This window comes from Scylla paramamosain, chromosome 27 (assembly GCF_035594125.1).
Source record: "Scylla paramamosain isolate STU-SP2022 chromosome 27, ASM3559412v1, whole genome shotgun sequence".
NCBI classification, from domain to species: domain Eukaryota; kingdom Metazoa; phylum Arthropoda; class Malacostraca; order Decapoda; family Portunidae; genus Scylla; species Scylla paramamosain.
In genome coordinates this window covers 15,204,309-15,221,808 of record NC_087177.1, presented here as the reverse complement: position 1 = coordinate 15,221,808, position 17,500 = coordinate 15,204,309, and the positions used below count along the sequence as shown (strand labels likewise).

The 17,500-nt window shown below is 49.9% G+C and overlaps 1 protein-coding gene across 2 annotated transcripts in view; it reads left to right on the top strand.

Annotated features, from left to right (window-relative positions):
- The window catches only part of LOC135114272 (uncharacterized), a 147,167-nt gene that overhangs the window by 66,436 nt on the left and 63,231 nt on the right, over positions 1-17,500 (top strand). The gene's annotated exons all lie outside the window — the stretch shown is intronic.

Sequence of the window (17,500 nt, the reverse complement as noted above, 5' to 3'; positions counted from 1 at the left end):
TTTTAGCCAGTTTAGTTGGCTGGGGGTTCACTTCCGGTGGCAGAGGCTCAGGCGCGTTATGGTTGGCAGGCCTGGTTAGTTTGCTTTTATAATACTGTAAGGAACTGTATTGCTTGGTTGCCTCGGTTAATGGCTTCCTCTACCCCTCCCCACCACACACACACACACACACACACACACACACACACACACACAACACACACACACACACACACACACACACACACACACACACACACACACACACACACACACACACACACACACACACACACACACACACAACACACACACAAGTAAACTTACAATTCCCGAGTACATTATGTGTTCTTACCGTCAGTCAATGTCTGGTTATTCTTCCGTTCTGTGGTGATGAGGCAATTTCCCCCAGAATAAAAAAAAATGCTGACATTATCATTTTTACTCCCGTGAATAATTCCCAGCCCAGCAGTCGGCCGGTAATTTACCTCTAGTTTTGACTTATCTTCCGCATTATCAGTCAACATTACCTCGTCCATCCTTTTCCTCATCCTCTTCATCTTCCTGTACTTTTTTCCTTCCTACTTCTCCTCCTGTTCCAGATCTCCGTGCTGTGGGGAATTTGATCTCCATGAGGTTGGTCTCCGCCTCTGTTTACTACAGAGACATCGTAGAGAATATCACTTATAGCAGAGGCCACTCGCTCTACTTAATAATGGCAGCTTCTATTTCCTTTGTCCCATCACTCATCCTCTCCCGTAATCTCGTGTAACCTTGTCTTAAAACTCACTATTTATTCGTGCCTGCTACCTGACTGCTAAGCTTGTTCCACTGGTGCGTCCACTTCCCGATTAGTGAACCAGTTTGTGCTACAACTCTGTTCCTGTTTAACACCACAAGTCTCGCAACTGATTCATTCGAGATGATGACCGGATATTTCCCTCAGAGAGGAAAAAAAGTCAATTTGATTTACGGACACGTGTAAGCACTCTACATTTCACCTGTTAAGTTTAAAGTGAAGTGATGGTTTATAGTAGAAGTAGTGGTGATGGTGATAGTGATGTTGGGTCTCTCTCTCTCTCTCTCTCTCTCTCTCTCTCTCTCTCTCTCTCTCATCTCTCTCTCTCTCTCTCTCTCCTCTCTCTCTCTCTCTCTCTCTCTCTCTCTCTCTCTCCTCTCTCTCTCTCTCATACACTATATATTCGTGTACGTGTCTTTGCATGTGCAGCTCAGTTCGGTATTTGAAGTTTTCATAACCTCAACTCTATGAGAGAGAGAGAGAGAGAGAGAGAGAGAGAGAGAGAGAGAGAGAGAGAGAGAGAGAGAGAGAGAGAGAGAGAGAGAGAAAGGGAGTGGTTTGAGAAGTTCAGGGGGCGCCAGAAGAAAGGCGCCGACCTGTGGCCTGCCCTTGGAGCGAGGACAGCGGGGCGTGGGTGAGGTCTTGGAACCACCACAGTATTGTAATACGCTCCTGCCCCAAGAATGACAAGTGGGAGGACCTAGAAAATATAGCATGAAAGGGGAGAATGCAAATTTGATGACCCGCAGTGTCCTGGCGGATCATAACAATATCTCCCCGTCCCCGTCCTATCCTATCCTGTGTGGTTCCATCCCTCTCCTGTTCCCCCCTCCCCTCCACACTCCACCCTATTTTACTTATACCGCATTCTCTCTCTCTCTCTCTCTCTCTCTCTCTCTCTCTCTCTCTCTCTCTCCTCTCCTCTCCTCTCTCTCTCTCTCTCTCTCTCTCTCTCTCTCTCTCTCTCTCTCTCTCTCTCTCTCTCTCTCTCTCTCTCTCTCTGTCTCTCTCTCTAGGGCTATCTAGCTCTGTATGTTTGCTCCTCCCGCCTTCGCCCTCTCTCCCTTCCCGCTAGCTCGCCAGCCTCCGGTGTTTTCTTCCTCGTTACCTTCCCCTCTGCGTTTCGGCGCCACACTCCTCAAGCTTGACAGGTTTATCTGTAAACGAACATGGTGCAGAGCTTGTGCTTTCGGTGGCGACAGTCTTGCACCGTCCCTGAGCCGCATGTTGAGGCGACTTGGTTTGCCTGAGCGCCGCGGGACACCGGTGGAGATATTAATTAATGGATGGCGGGCAGCGTTGTTGAATATTCTACTCGAGGAAGGTCAAGACATGGTGGGTCGGAAGTTGGTTGCATTCGTCGCTGCAGCAGATAAACCACCACGCCCGCCGTGAGGTTTGGGGGTTTACGGGGAGGAAGGGAAGCAGGTCGTTTCCGGGCAACGAGATCGTGGCTTTGAACTCCCTGGCTTCGTGTCCGGCGTGTTAAAGATGGGTAGCTTTTTCATTGTCGTTGGTCAAAATGCATATGTCGGGCTCACTTTCTCGGGTGTATGGGTGCGTGCGCCTTAGCAGCACCAACAGCAGCAGTAGGAGTATTGTTGTTGTTGCTTTGTTGTTGCTGTTGTTGTTTGTTGTTGTTGGTGGTGGTGGTTGTTGTTGTTGTTGTTGTTGTTGTAGTAGTTGTTGTTGTTGTTGTTGTTGTTGTAGTATGTAATAGTAGTAGAAGTAGTAGTAGTAGTAGTAGTAGAGTAGTAGTAGTAGTAGTAGTAATAGTTGTAGTATGTAGAAGCAGCAGCAGCAGCAGCAGCAGCAGGCAGCAGCAGCAGTAGTAGTAGTAGTAGTAGTAGTAGTGATTACTTTGGTGTGTGAACGCACCACAGTGACTTACAAAGAGAGCCTGTGTAACCTTCTAGTGGACGGTCTCCTCCCTGTCTGTGGCGTGCGTTGAGCGTCGAGCGTTTGAAGGGTGAGGTTCACGCCCCGACGTCCCGCCTCAGGCTCATAAGAGTCTGTCGTTGTGGAGAATTTGCGTAGAAATTTACGTCCGATACTTGACCCGAAGGGAAGAATTAGCATTATTAAGTGACAGACTTATTAAGGTGCTTCAGCATGCGCGATAACCAGGCGGTCAGGTGTCGTGCGCCGCATAAGGCGAGTAATGGCCGAGTAAGCGAAAATAACTTAAAATATTACTTATTAAAGTGAATCATGAACTGTTTCAGTGTGCGCGATGAACAGTATTATGCGTGATAGATCGGAAGAATGCATCTGAGAGCAACGAGGGAGAGCAGGAGGAGGAGGGAAGGTGAGGTGTACCATGATGATGGCTGAGTTATTAATAGAGGGAGGGAAGGGGGGAGGAAGGGTGGTGATCTTGGTGGCGGCTACTTCCTCCTGGACGCTCGAGGACGTCTTCTGGTGCAGCATGAGATGAGTGATCAGGTGACCGTCGCCCAAGGCTTGCATTATGTCCTCCTTCCCTCTCCTGTCTTCCTCCTCAAACACTCCTCCTACCAGACCTTGCCATCCCTCCCTCCCTCTCTCCCTTACCACTTGTCATCTTCCCCCATATACCTCTTCTTAACCCTGTCTAATCTTTCTACCTTATCCTTTACTTCCTGCTCTTTCCTCTTCCTTGTCCAGAGCCCTTCATTTCCGTCGCTCCTCTGGTCTCTCTCTCTCTCTCTCTCTCTCTCTCTCTCTCTCTCTCTCTCTCTCTCTCTCTCTCTCTCTCTCTCTCTCTCTCTCTCTCTCTCTCCTCTCTCTCTCTCTCTCTCTCTCTCTCTCTCTCTCTCTCTCTCTCTCTCTCTCTCTCTCTCTCTCTCTCTCTCTCTCTCTCTCTCTCTCTCTCTCATGACATGCGAGTCTTGTTTTGTTACGTACGTATTATTTCTTATTAGGAGCTTTTGAAGGCGTTTCAGTTAGGTAAATTTACGGCTTATGTAATGCATAGCCCGTCATAATACGCATGTCATCAAGGAATTGCTGATGCCTTGCGGGTGTGATTTATCAATTTCCTGAACATTGCTGCACCAACATTAAAGTTGAAGGGAAGTAATGAATTTTATGAGATCCACAGTATACCTCAGGTTCATTTAATCTTGAATGATTATCTTTTCTCGCCATTCTCCAGCCAGGGACAGAGGGAGGGCCATATGGGGAACAACACCTTTTCTCCTGACGAGGGAGGAACGGGTAACTGTAACACTGTGGATACACGACCACATACATCCACTTAGGGCCTGTGCCGTTATGTTGTGCAACAGTTACAAGCAATGAGATGGTTCTGTTGCCGTGAGCAAAAGTAAATAAGAAAATAATACGGATCACTTAGTAGTTATGTGTACAAGTGTGTTGTGCATGATATACACTCCCACTCCTAACAGGAACTGAACCAAACTGCAAGTCACACCAAGGGACGGAGGAGGAAGTAGCGTGACTTTTAGTATGTTTGCTTCAAGATGATCGCTGCGTGAACTGCGGTATGTCACTGCCTTCGAGGATTGACACCATAGACTCGTATCATTCGTAGAAGTGAATGCCCCTCTCCGCTATCCCCTCAACACCTTAGTCACCTGCAGCACCCGCCATCTATCGCCACCACACAGTCACTGCAGCGTTCCTTCCTCTTTCATCCGCGGGCCTCCAACACTGACTGTTAGGGATAGGAACAGTCTTGATGCATCACTCTCCTGGGAAATCTTTCGTTACTGTACGAGTATTTCACCCTCTTGATGAAACCTGATTTTAATGACAGTTTTCCTTTCAGGTCGAGAGAGAAAAAAAAACATGATAGGTAATTTTGAACCATTACAATAAGTGTGTGTGTGTGTGTGTGTGTGTGTGTGTGTGTGTGTGTGTGTGTGTGTGTGTGTGCGCTAAATTCTTTCCGGAAGGGTAACAGTTGGCGGTCATTACTGATGAATACCATGATGAATTACACACACACACACACACACACACACACACACACACACACACACACACACACACACACACACACACACACACACACACACACACACACACATCCGCTTCATACATGCCACAGTTCCCAGATTTCCCTCACAACCTCCTGACGCCTTTCCTCTCCGCCACTTACCTGTTAATTATATTCCGAGCTTGCACCTGTTGTCCCGTCTCGCGATTATATATTGAACTGGGAGAGTGGAAGCTGCGTTGCCGAGGACCTGGGTGAAGGCGGTTAAGGAGGAGTGAGCGATACATTGGCGCTAAGCCGACCGGCTCTCCCACTTCGGCGCCATCTGTAGCCGAGTGTTCTCAGTGGTTAGGTGTAATTTTGACGTTCAGTATCTTGATTGGGGTGGGTGCAGTGTGCGGCAGAGGCGGAAACACACACACACACACACACACACACACCACACACACACACCATGAGAGAGAGAGAGAGAGAGAGAGAGAGAGAGAGAGAGAGAGAGAGAGAGAGAGAGAGAGAGAGAGAGAGAGAGAGAGAGAGAGAGAGAGAGAGACAGAGAGAAACTGGACTAAGGAAAGAGAGAGAGAGGGGGGGGGATTGGAATAATAGGATAAAACTAACCACTGCACCATATTTATGATTTGCTACGCTTTGCTGGATACCGATTTCTGTAGTAGTTGTTGGGAAAGTTGGTGGGAGTACATACATGCTTGCAGGAATTGAAAAAAATATAGATTAGATACGCGTATATTCGTGATGTTCCTTGAGGTATGCTGAAATGTTGACTGAAAGCAAGATGTCATGTTATAGTATTGTCTGTCAGGCGGAACTGGGCAGGATGAAGTGTTGAAGTGTGGCGGAGTGGGTTGGCCTACGGGTTGGTATAAGAGAACCGGGCAAGACTGGACGGAGTTGGATAGATGTGGGAGGGCAGGGAGAGGGTGGAGCAGGGCGGGTCGGGGCGGGGCTCGGCGACGATGATGTTGGCGGGTGTGGATGGAGCAAGGCAGGGGAGAAGGTGGAGCAGGGCGGGGCGAGACTGGGCTGTGGTGGGTGCAGGCGGTGTAGGCTGGGTGCGAAAGGTGCAGGGCGGAGCGAGGTATGAAGTGCCTTCATACCCGAGCAATGCCAAGCCAGTGCAATTATATGGACGTATATATTTTATTGTGTTCCCTTGTTAGCCTTACCGGAAGACATGCAACAAAACAACACAACAGTAAACATTCCGTGTGCCAAGCCTCTCTCTCTCTCTCTCTCTCTCTCTCCTCTCCTCTCTCTCTCTCTCTCTCTCCTCTCTCTCTCTCCCTCTCTCTCTCTCTCTCTCTCTCTCCCCACACTAATCAGGTGGATGCGTGGCCTGAGGGCGGCGGAGTACTCATGGAGGGCGGGGCGCGTCGTGCACGCCAAGACATGAGTAGGGACAGGTTTTTAGGCAGTTTCTTTAGACATTGTTGAAAGGTTAGGAGAATTCAGAGCGTGAAGGGTCGTTCCTGGAGGCGTGTGTGTTGTGTTTCCTTGGGCGTGGGTCGTTGCGCTGTGTTCTGCTGCAGGTACACCACTTGGGGAAACTCCATCACAAGGTGGTCCTCCACATGTGGTTCACCTCTCTATTCTGTGTGTTTCATTATTTTTCTTGTTTAGTTGCTTCGTTCGTTCGTTCGTTCGTTCGTTCGTTCGTTCGTTCGTTCGTTTCGTTCGTTCCTTCCTTCCTTCCTTCCTTCCTTCCTTCCTTCCTTCCTTCCTTCCTTCCTTCCTTTGTCTTCTTTCTTTCATTAAGTCAATAATTATTTGCTTTTTATTTTGTATTTATTCGTTCACTTTGACTTTTTTCCTTCTTTCATCTTTCTCTTACTGCCTTTGTTAATTCAGTTATTGTATCTTGTTTCCTTTCCTTAGTTTATTCATGCAGTACTTTTCTTCCTTTTTCCCTCCATTCAATTACATGCTCCTTGCTTCCCTCCCTCCCTCCATTTCTTTCTTCATTAATTGCTTTACCCTTTATTCCCTTCCTTCCTCATCCCTCATCTTCCTTCCCTCATCCCTCATTATTCCTCCGTGCCTCGTGTTTTCCTTAGTCATATCCTCTATTCTATCCTTCGCCCCTACCGGTTTGCCTTAAACCTTTGGTGTAACCTACCCATTCCCGTCCCTCCCTCCCTGTTTCTTCTTCCGTTTTTCTCCATCTCATTTTTCTCTTCAATTTCTTCCCAATTTTATTTCGGTAGGGATCGTTCTCTTTCACTTTTTATCGTTTTTTTTCCTTAAGATTGTCTATTTATTTTTTTATTCTTTCCTTCTTTGCTACTTGTGTCTTGTATATAATTCTCTCTCTCTCTCTCTCTCTCTCTCTCTCTCTCTCTCTCTCTCTCTCTCTCTCTCTCTCTCTCTCTCTCTCTCTCTCTCTCTCTCTCTCTCTCTCTCCTCTCTCTCTCTCTCTCTCTCTCTCTCTCTCTCTTCTCTCTCTCTCTCTCTCTCTCTCTCTCTCTCTCTCTCTCCTCATCTCTCTCTCTCTCTCTCTCTCTCTCATTGTAGTAATTTCTGCCTATCTTTTTTTTTCGTTGCTTTGCCAGTCGCTTCTTCCTGCTTCTCATCTCATTTTATGGTCAGATTAGTATTATGAAGACTACCCGGCGTTTCGCTTTAACATTTCTTCAGTCAAGCAAGTTACAAATTACCGCGAGTCATGTGCTGTTTTCCTGCTGCTGGTAATGACGAGTCGAGGTTCCGGCTGCCGGTTGGGACGCTAAGTTCTTGTCACGGCCGTCCACCTCGCCTGATGACGTGCAAACCTGCCTGCCTGCCTACCTGCCTACCTGTCTACCTTCCTTCCTTCCTTCCTTCCTTCCTTCCTTCCTTCCTTCCTTCCTTCCTTCCTTCCTTCCTTCCTTCCTTCCTTCCTTCCTTCCTTCCTTCCTTCCTTCCTGCCTGCCTGCCTGCCTGCCTGCCTGCCTGCCTGCCTGCCTGCCTGCCTGCCTGCCTGCCTGCCTGCCTATCTACATATCTGCCTGTTTGTCTGCCTGCCTGCTATCCTCACTCTCTCTCCCTTTGTATGTACGGGGAAAAAGTACGGGGAATTAAGCAAGCAGTTTCTCTGTGTGTGTGTGTGTGTGTGTGTGTGTGTGTGTGTGTGTGTGTGTGTGTGTGTGTGTGTGTGTGTGCGTGCGTGTGCGTGTGTGCGTGCGTGTGCGTGTGTGCGTGCGTGTGTGCGCGCGCGGTTGTCAATACTTCACTACCTATCTATTCTTTTCTCCCATCTACCCACGGCCTCGGTCCTGGATACCTCCATCCACTCCATCAGACATTCTCCCCACTTTGATTCTCGATTTTCATTCCGTATTTCCCAAGTGTTTTGAGATCATTAATTAACCAACGATGGGCGTGTGAGCGATATAAACGTGATGTTTTATCTTGCAGTCTTATGTTCTTAGTCAGGCTGGTAAGGTGTAGAGTACTGCGACGATCACGAAGCCTGGTAATATGATGGGGAGGTGCGCGTGGTCATCATGGCAATGAGATCTGGGGGAAGAAGAGAGGAAACACGGCGGAGAGAAGGAGAAATGAACGGGGGAGAGAAGGGTGCCGGCGGGTCGTGAGGGGAGTGAGTGACTGTGGACGGGTTGGGGCCTCGTGTCCCAGCAGAGAGGGGGTCAGTAGCAGTGTGAGGAGGGATGGGCGCACACTCAGGCGACGCCCACCATCACCCACACAGTGCGCCTCACGCTTGCAGCCTCTCGGCCTCGCTCGGCTCTCACCACGGTAACAGCTGCCAGTTAGTGTAGTAGGTTGTGGGTGGTAGGGCAGCAGACAGTGTGTAGCGTCTCGCCGCCCAAGCAAAGAGCCCCGATCTCCTGGCCTGCTGCTGCTGTAGCTATTATCCCTTGTGGGTGTCCTGGCGCCTCAAACCACGTGCCCCCCCCTCCCCCTCTGACAGTGTCGGTGCAGTGCTACTCAGGACAGGTTACGTCCCCCGGCACAGTTGTGATAAGTGAGGGAATGTGGAAGTGTGTGAGTGTTACAGAACTCACGCAGGAGGCCGGAAGCACGGCGGTTCGGGTGTACTAGATCTTGAGTGATAAGTTTGCGGATGGATTACTAGTGAGAGTGTCTGACGTGTAGATTCGTGTAGCCTAAGTGTGATAAAGAAAGTCGTCAGAGAGACACGTGTAGCAGGTGTGTGGCTAGTGTGATGTAAGGAGCTCGGTGTGGAACAGCTCGTGTGAGGGCAGTGCAGGATGCTGGAGCCAGGCCTCGCTGACCACTCCTTCGCCTCCCTCCTAGTCGAGCCCACCGCCACAGCCATGCTTGCAGGGGACACCGCCGCCAGTGTCAGGAACAGCGGCAAGAAGGGCGAGGGGAGCCAGCTTAACGGCAGTAGTGACGGCAGCAGCGGCGGCAGCAACAGATGTGGGGGGTGGTGGGGTGCGCGGCATGGTGGCGGTGGGTGGTGGTAGTGGTGGATTGGAGCTGCAACAGCAGGCGAGCGGCACCGCCCCTCCCCCCCACTCCTGCCCGCCACCACCACCAATGGTGACAAGTGTGAAGGCTCCGCTACGCCCTACACCCTGCCCCACGGGGCCTACAGCCTGCCCTCCAACCACAACATTTTTTCCACCTCCATATACACCCCCGGCCTCGCCCCTCATCCGCCACCGGAGCCTCGAGACATGTTCGCCGCTCCTTTCTCGGCCCTCACCTTCCCCTTCCAGGTACTGAGCGCGGCGCGTCATGCTTGCATGTCACTACAATAACAAGAATGCTCCTCAGGCTGTAGTTTGGTTATTTTCTTGTTAAATCCTTTTTATGGGAGGTGTAATAAGGTCGCGTGGCGCAGTGTGTAATAAGGTCGCGTGGTGCAGTGTGGTGCTGGTGAACACCAGTGTCATGTTGTGCCTTGTTCTGGCACTTGTCTCCGTGTCTCCCTGAGTCAGAACAGTGCGCCGCCATTATCAGGCCCGACACATTGCCGCCTCCTTAATTCGAAATGGTGTAATGACAGTGACCATATGAAAGCTGATACCATTAACTTGAGGTAAATGAAAAATAATTATCATAGCTCAGCATTACCATAATTTAGTGAGTGTGTTTGCTGCCATTAGCACGATTACTCGTCGCAAGGACGGACTCATCCTCGTGCGGGGCTCCATTATTTACCTTGGCCGGGCAGTTATACCTCTCATTACTCTCCGTGCAACGTCCCTCAGCCAAGGTCCGTGTTGGCAAAACAGTTACGTATCTATCGTGGAGTAGCCTCGCCTTTCATCCACTGCCCCGGCGTATATATTGTGCGATGATGAGGTGAAAATTGCACGGTTTCACCCCAGCACTAAAACAGTGTTGCAGTTTATAGGTTATAATATTTAATGAGGATGCGCTGAAAGCAGGGCAGGGAGCGTTGTGGTTTATATCAGTGTGTTGAGAGCGCCCTGCAGGGCATTTTATGTGCGATTTGGCAGCAGGTTATGTTGCATGCAGAGTAGTGGCGGCAGGGAGGGAGGGGGAGGGGCCGCGGACTTCAAGCTTGCCATTATCCCGTCTTTGATCGTGAGACGCCTGCCTCCCGCACCGCCCTCCTTGCTCGGCCTCAAGCAAGGGAGCCAGCCGGGCAGCCTCTTTAAGCCCCGAACATCCTTCTCCTGCCCTACCTACTGAGGGTGGAGCGCTCATGCCTCTCCTCACCTTGTCAGAGTAAGAGCCAACAAAAATCCCGTGGTATGAAAATAAGAACGAGAGAGGGAAAAAAAAAAAAAAAAAAAACCGAGAGGCTTTTCTTCATACGCAAGTTGCTGGGAATGGTGTTGATTGGTGTTGGTGCCGCGGTATCTGCTTGTGCCCTGTGGCGAGGTGATGGATGACGTGTGCGGACCTCACTTGTAACGATGGGTTTGTAGCGGCAGGAAGGAGTGAGGGAGGCGCATATGTATGTATCTGAGTGACTTCTGAAGGGAAAAATGGTGTGTGTGCGTGTGTGTGTGTGTGTGTGTGTGTGTGTAGCGAGAGAGAAAGAAAAAAAAAAGCCTCCCAAATTTCCCGCAACATCTAAGAAATATAAGGAAATATGTGTCGCGAGGATCTGGTTTGTGGAGGGGGAACGTTTGGATGGGTGGTGAGGGAGGCAGAGGGCGGGAGGCGGGAGGGGGTAGGCGGGTTGGTGGGGAAGGAAGGAGGCAAGTGGAGGGAGGAGGCGGGATGATGGGGGTCTGCATCACATCACATGCTTTTGCTTGAGATTCATAATGAGGAGAGGATGCATGTGACGTCATTGTGCATAGACTTGAAGGAATGAATAATGCGAGAATCTGGAAGAGTGAGGGAGAGCGGGGGAGAGGAAAGGCCTGGGAAGGTGTGGAGCATGGTTGGCAGGAGAATAGGGGCGGGGCGTGGACAGCTAATGGAAGAGAATGGAGGGTGCGAACCCCAAGTCAATTATGAGCATTTGCACACCGTGTGATGCCGTCTCCCCTCTGTGAATAATGATGCATAAATCTCCTGTTGGCTGAGATCTTGGGTAGCGGTGAAACCCCGAGACCGCGAGAGCCAATAAGCACCATTAGGGGAAGGCTAATGGCACGATGGGTTAAGGCTTGCCATTAGGAGCTCGTGATGAACAGCGAATACCAATCTGTTCGGTTTGGAGATGTGCGCGATTACTTTCTGAAGAGACGATTAGCTCACCTGGCCTGTCGGTTCTTTCCCCCTTCCCGTCCGCTCCCTCCCGTCGCAGGATCTGGACACCCCTTCTCCTCCAGTACAGTCTATGAGATTCTTTTCCTCTCGTGGTGGATCCCATACTGGAGTAATAGATATGTACGTAAGTGTTTATTAAGGTGCAGTCTGCCGTCCATACTTCCTGTCCGGTGTGACTCGTGTGCCTTGTGACTCAGAAGTGTACTGTGGACCCTTTTAGGCTGACCCTTCCATCCACTGCTCCTTAAACTTGACTCCTGTCTCATTAGAAGTCTTCCTGCATTTACATCTTACGGCAAGCCTCTTATGGTTGGGATGTAAAGAACAGCCTGAGGTGTATATAGCCACACTACTCCCTGTTGAGGTTACTTGATACTAGTGTTAAGACTCATAGCATGAAGGAGGGAAAGTTGAGGAAAGCCGTCTGCTGGGGCTGCAATCGAGGACACCGGAAAGTGTTGCGTATCCGGGGCCCTTGATGCTGAGGGAGCGAGTATCAAGGCGATGTGTTTATTGGCTGTTTATAAAGTATCACCACCGTCATAGTGATATAACTAAAACATCAACATCGGAATATAATTTTAAGTAAACATGAACACCGAGGTAATGGCATTGTGGTGAGTGTTGAAAGTGTCGCGAGAGAGAGAGAGAGAGAGAGAGAGAGAGAGAGAGAGAGAGAGAGAGAGAGAGAGAGAGAGAGAGAGAGAGAGAGAGACGATAAACACGTAGCTATCATATTTGCATCCCTCCTCCTCCTCCTCCTCCTCCTCCTCCTCCTCCTCCTCCTCCTCCTCCTCCTTCTCATCATCATCATCATCATCATCGGTATAATCTTCTTCTTTTTCTTAATTTTTCCATTTTTCCCCGTCGTTTTCCCCCTCCTCCCACTACAGTAGGCTTCCCATGCCCTTCCTTCTGCCTTCTGCCTTCTGCCTTGCATGGTATCAGCGACAAACTCTTTTCAGCGGCGCGTCCCAGCAAGTGTCATCTCTTTGTTGGTGGTCGTGTGGTCGTGTAGAGGTGCGCAAAGTGAGTGGAGGTATTTTGAGCGTTAAGACATCTGACATGATGGATATTTACACGTTAACATGAGGCGTGGGAGGAGGCGTGGATCGTGGAGGGGCACGCTGCTGGTGACGGGAATGTGTCAAGGGAGAGAAGGATGACTGTCTCTATGCCTCACCTCTGTGTATACGAGTAGGTCTCTCTCTCTCTCTCTCTCTCTCTCTCTCTCTCTCTCTCTCTCTCTCTCTCTCTCTCTCTCTCTCTCTCTCTCTCTCTCTCTCTCTCTCTCTCTCTCTCTCTCTCAATTTTTCCTCACTCCGGCTTTTTCACACACTCTAACTCTTCGTCTGATAAGATATGAATTTTTCCGTCGGCGAGAGATTTATACCAGCATCATCGATTTTCTCTCCAGGCATGACGAAGCTTTGTCACTGTACCAACACTTTCCTCCTCCTCCTCCTCCTCCTCCTCCTCCTCCTCCTCCTCCTCCTCCTCTTCGTCTTCCATCCCTCTGTGGGTCTTTCATTCCTTCCTCGTCTTCTTTCATTCCTTCTTGCATCCGTCCACCTCTCCTCCTCCTCCTCCTCGTCTTCTCCCATTCCTTCATGCCTCCTTGTCTTTCTCCACTCCTTGCTTCTCCACCTCTCCTAGTCGTTCTTCTCTTCCTCGTCTTCTTCCATTCCTTCATGCCTCCTTGTCTTTCTCCACTCCTTGCTTCTCCACCTCTCCTAGTCGTTCTTCTCTTCCTCGTCTTCTTCCATTCCTCCTTGCCTCCCTCTACCCCATCTTCTCTTCTTCCTCGTCTTCCACCCCTCAATGCCTCTTTCATTCCCTCCTCGTCTTTCAACATTCCTCCTTGTTTCCTCTTCATCATTCATTGCTTAACTCCATCTCCTTGTCTCCTTCCATCCTTTTTCGTCTCCCTCCATCCTGTCCTTGCTTCTCAATTTTTCCTCCTAATTTTTTTCCCTCGCCTTTCATGTCTCTTCATCCTTCTGCTGACCCTCATCATCTTTTTTTCTGTTTGGCCTTCCATATTTCTCTCTTCAGTTTCCCGGTACTCAAATTTCGTTTTGTTTCGCATCGTCCTCGTCTCTTACCGCCTCTGCCTCCGTCCATCCTTGCCTTATTACGTGTTATCTGTTTCCTTTGTCCAGTCTCTCTCTCTCTCTCTCTCTCTCTCTCTCTCTCTCTCTCTCTCTCTCTCTCTCTCTCTCTCTCTCTCTCTCTCTCTCTCTCTCTCTCTCTCTCTCTCTCTCTCTCTCTCTCTCTCTCTCTCTCTCTCTCTCTCCTTTCATGTTACTGTCCTCTGTCTTTCTCGCTGGTTCTTCCTCTGGTGCCGTTTCTCTATATACTTTTCTTCCTCCTTTCTTTATCCTCTCTTCCCTCCGTGTCACCCACTCTGTCCCTGTCTATATGCAACTCTCAGTTTCCTTGCAAGACATGTAACTAAGTAAGTGCCAACTGGTTCCTCCCCTGTCACGGCGCCTCGGCCCTCTAGGAAGTAAGGCACTGCCTCTGGGAATTATGATTAGGTGTTTTAACTTTTGCGATGGACTACGCTATCCAGGAAGGTTGGTCTCATGATCAGTCTCCCAGAATGACAACAACTAGCGGTTGATGAGTCCAGGCGAGTATTCCTTCTGATCATGTGTGTGTGAGAGGCCGACAGAGGGTCAGAGAGTACGTCGTTCACTGTCGCCTTCTCATAACTTCCACGCCACCCGTACCTCTCGGCCGTCAGCCTGATTTTATTTGTGAAGTCTGGGGGGCGTGATGTGCATCATATCGCCTCAGGGTGAGCCTTCAGCCAACACTGGTTGTCACCTCAGGCTCCCGGCAAGATGCAAGCTGTCGCCCCACGTTACCAGGGTGAGGCGTGTACACGCTCTTAGGGTGATCCCCTGTGTGCGTGCGTGCGTGCGAGCGTGCGGGCGCGCGCGCGCGCGCGCTCATGTTCGTCCTTAGTAATGCTAAGACGCGAATGGTGGAGTATGATCTGTGTTGGTGCGAGGCGCCATGTGTCCGTGCCTCGAGGCTCGGCTCAGCATCAACGTGTGGAGAACCAGAGAGAGAATTGCGTCCCGCCTCGCGTGCCTAATTGTTCCTTGCAAAATTGTGGCCAATGATGCGTTGTGTGGACATCCCGGTGGCTGACGTTAATAAAGAAGTAACGAAGGGGTGGGGGTGGTTAGGGAGCGGTGGAAGGGAAATGAGGCGTGTCGCCAGAAAGCCTCCTGAAACCCTTTGGGAGATGCTGCCGTGTGCCACCCGCTCGCACCAGTTCCATGGAAGGTATCGACGAGCTGCTCTGGCGCACTATCTTACCTGCGGCTTACCCGACTCATTGTTTGACTCCTCTTGGCCTCTGTCAGCCCTTCCATAGATAATGAAGATAAAGGTGATCAGCGTCTGTCTCGGTACATGTTTTCTCTCCTCTGCGTTAGATCGTGGTGCTGTGCTGGAAGCCAAGCTTCGAAAAAAGTGACGAGAAGTGTGTAATACGTTGTGGAAATCTTGAATATACCACTGGGAGTGAAAGGCTGGTCAGATTCTCCTTTTTGTGGCATCTTTCCGTTGAAACATCTTCGGGGAGTGAGGCGGCATGACTTTACTGATCCCGCGGCACAGGCAAGGTCTCAATAGCCGTGATACCTGAGCAGTTTTAAGATTCAGGGTTTCACACACTTTTTCATATGTAATTTGGGAACAAGCGTTAAACCGTAGATGGGATGGGCAGGAGGGGCGGTGCTTGGTTACGGTTCAGTCAAGGTGATGCGAAAGTGTATCGTCATGTACCAGCGGCGCCGTGGAACACCCTCGGGCGTCATGCTGCCTCCGTCACCTGCAGCCTGCACCCACACAGACCTCCGCCTTGCCTGGCACCGCGGCCCCTCAATCATGTCACAGGCTTCGGAAGGAAGCAACAAATAACGCTGTCATGTTGACAAACTCTCGGCCCATCAGCGAAGAATTTTGAGCGTGGCGAGTGTTAGGGCAATGACCGGCCGTGCAGGTGCCTGGTGATGCTGTCTGTCTGTCTGCTCCACGCATACCGCTACCATTGCCATGTAAAACTTTCCTTAATAAGCTACAATAAAGCCCATTTTGCCGTGGAAGTGGGAACCTGTATCAGTTATATGCAAATATTTCCGGTAAAATATTAATTTTTCATTAGAACACTTCACGGCCGTCCTTGAACGGCAGGTCAAGTGTTCTGCGAGTTCACTTAATAAACATGTTTGGCGCTCCAAATCAGCAGATGAACGAGTCTGAAGCAGCAGGAAGCGTCTGGGACCACCATGACGCATCGGATCCTGTTGCATGGACTCGATACAGCTTCAAGTTTCCTTTCTCGTCTGTGCTTCTCTCCGCAACTGTCCCATCAAGCAGTGATACTTGGGCGCAGAGTATTGTCCCAAAGGTTCTGCTGAATTGTTCTTTAGGGCTTCTCCGATATCGTGTGACTGGCATCTTGGTAATATGATGGCGGTAGCAATTATTAGTGTAGGGAGGAGCCGTCAGCGACACGTTGGCGAGGCATATGAGGATTTGGATGAATTTTGCTCTCTTACAATATTTTGCCGACTGGAGAGAGGCTGGAGATCCTGACAGAACCAGTCATACAGATGCTGCTGTAATGACGCTTCTGTGTTGTGTAAGCGTAATTTTCTGCAATTTTTATTTGTGAAGAGGATTTGTATGGTCATGGTCCGCTGCGATATATTGGGAGGAGGGAGAAATACTGGGTGGAAGAGGAGCCCCAGATGACGAAGAGAATGTTGGGTGATCATCTTGTTGAAGAGTCTGGGATGAATGAGCATGGGATTCATTGGAGGCAGTAATCTTGCTGAAGCAGTAAACAGGAAATGAGTTTTCCATCTCTTGCAGCAGCTCTTCACCCACCAGTCGCTGCAAACCTACAACCTCACCTCCATTGTTTCATTACTTCCCGCTTTCCTGGCCGGGATTTCGTCTCCGCAGGGCAAGCAGGCTGCCCCGAGGGGTACCGGGGTCACGCGGGCCAAGCGCCCAGGTAAAGGTTCTCACGTCCTGCTCCGGGATTGTCGCTGCCAGTGAACTCTTCCCACCGTCCCGGAACTCCCCCAAGTATCACCACCCGAACCTGGCTTATTTATATACCAGAAGGGAGTGATTATTGCACCGCCTCCCTTCCCGTCCTCGCCCCCGCCCCCTTGGTGCTGAACTGGTTCTGTATTGACTCTGGGAACGAGCTGGGCCACCCGGCGGGCCTACTCGGAGACAGGTGCATTCTTTCCACTGACAAACACAGATGGGGGTGTGTGTGTGTGTGTGTGTGTGTGTGTGTGTGTGTGTGTGTGTGTGTGTGTGTGTGTGTGTGTGTGTGTGTGTGTTTGTTGTGTTGTGTTGTGTTGTGTTGTGTTGTCCATTTCACTCTATTGATTAATAACTCTCTCTCTCTCTCTCTCTCTCTCTCTCTCTCTCTCTCTCTCTCTCTCTCTCTCTCTCTCTCTCTCTCTCTCTCTCTCTCTCTCTCTCTCTCTCTCTCTCTCTCTCTCTCTCTCTCTCTCTCTCTGTATTACATACGTCGGTGTTATGTTCTGTGACGTGTGTGAATCCCGAGCAGAGAGGAAACCAGAAGATGCGGCTCACAAGCAGTCGTAATCTGTCTCACGAACGAACGAGCTCCGTGGCCTCTTGAAAATTATGTGTAAGTTATTATTCTCAAACACTCATTCCCTTTTCCTACAAGTTTACATTGCTCCGGCAACCACAGCTGTAGGAAGTTGGCTTGTTTACTACAATGGCCACATGCTGGAATATAAGCAAGTTTTATGAATCATGCACGAGAATTCAGTCTGTGCAGCCACGTTTGTTTGTTTGTTTTATATTGTTGTAGTAAGTTAGTTTTAATGGGAATGTATGTTTGAGGGGGAGGAATAGTGGGAGGAGAACGAAGCCGCTACGTGACCATTAGGCGTGATGCTTCTCCTTGTTTGTTTAAAGGACGTCAGTGTATTTTGAACGAGAAAATCAACGGAAATGTGAAATTCAGTAAATACACCAATCAATTAACGTAGGAGTCTTCCGTAAGCTACACGTCCACTACC